General features: G+C 43.0%; 1 protein-coding gene across 1 annotated transcript in view; it reads right to left on the reverse strand.

Annotated features, from left to right (window-relative positions):
- DNAI4 (dynein axonemal intermediate chain 4) overlaps positions 1 to 1,490 on the reverse strand; it is a 74,601-nt gene that overhangs the window by 30,635 nt on the left and 42,476 nt on the right.

Genomic DNA, 1,490 nt, shown 5'->3' on the forward strand with positions numbered 1-1,490 from the left:
CTCACATGCCCTATAGCAAATTAAATCATAGTAATAGTAAATAAAATTAAATAAATAATAATTATTTTTAAAAAGTGATGAATATCTGGCATTAGAAATTTCTAAGCAGAATATAGAAAGAGCTAAATGATTATTTTTAACAGCTTATAGTGAAATGAGAGAGCAAATACATGACTTAAAGATAGAATTTATAATGAAAAGAAAAGCACAGTGGAAAGATTTGGAAATTTTGCAACATGACCATCCATGTAACAAAAAGATGTGTTTGGTAGAGAGTGCTGAGTGTAACCAAGAGTGGGACCAACAGGTGGTGAAGTGGTTTAGGTGCTGAACTCCCACATAGCTGACTGTGGTTTGAGTCCCAAACCTGGGAGTTTGAAATTCACATCAGGCATGTGTGCATGTGTGCTGAAAATCCTGAGAGGAGGATGGAGGAGAAGGTACTGCAATGTGGCCATCCCCCTAGGGGCACTTTCTCTCTCTCTGTCTCTCTGGTGAGTGCACATGCCCTGTAGCAAAAATCTCTAAAAAAAAAAAAATAAAAATTTTAAAATAAAAAAAATGTGTAACCAAGAGCTAGCTTTCAAGATGTTAGCACAAATAAGAGTGAGTCAGATGCTGTAAAGATAATGGAAAAAGACTTTCAGGGTCATTACAGAGATCTTCAAGGCTGCTCCTTCTGTCATAGGCCCACAGGCTTAACAGAGCAAATGGCTTCAGGGAAAGGGCCCATGGTAAGTTTGTTGTCCTGCACCAACTCAGGACTCTGCTCCCTCCATTCTGGTGCAGCATTCCTCAGCCCTAGCTGTGGTTCAAATAGTCCAAGATGTAGCCTGACCCATTGCTATAGTTATTATTCTGCCTGCTGCTCTAGAACATGCACACAGCAGACTCAGTTGGTGTGCATGTAGTGGTAATTCTTCAGACTCACAAAATTCAAGAACTAGACTACACAGCATATCTGAAACAATCTTGGGACCTAGGCAGATATTTGTCATAGAGGTGAAGCCATTATAGATGCCCGCCATAGGGCAATGCAAAGTGAAAATGTGGGGTCAGAACTGCCACGGAGAGTCCTCGATAGGGCAAAGCCTACTGGAGCTGCAGGGGTGGAGCTGCCTTCCAGACCTCAGAACTAAAGAACTTCCCACAGCATCGATGGTCCATGGTAAAAACTTCTTATAGAGATAAGCAAAATATTTGCATAGCAAACCCCTTATTGATCACTTATAAGAGGCAAGAAACGTACAATGCTCACAGATAAGAATGGCTATGTCGCTGGACTCCCATGTAGTCGACCGTGGTTCGCATCCCGGACCCGGTGGCGTAAAACTCACGCCAGGCACATGTGCATGCATGTCCAAGATCCCGAGAGGAGAATGGAGGAGAAGGGATTGTGGCATGGCCATCCCCCCTGGGGGGTGATTTCTCGTTTTCTGTCTCTCTGTCTCTGTCTGTCTGGCAAGTGCACACGCCCTATAGCAAAAAAA

Source organism: Tupaia chinensis, unplaced genomic scaffold (genome assembly GCF_000334495.1).
Source record: "Tupaia chinensis unplaced genomic scaffold, TupChi_1.0 Scaffold149502_1, whole genome shotgun sequence".
In the NCBI taxonomy this organism is placed as follows: domain Eukaryota; kingdom Metazoa; phylum Chordata; class Mammalia; order Scandentia; family Tupaiidae; genus Tupaia; species Tupaia belangeri.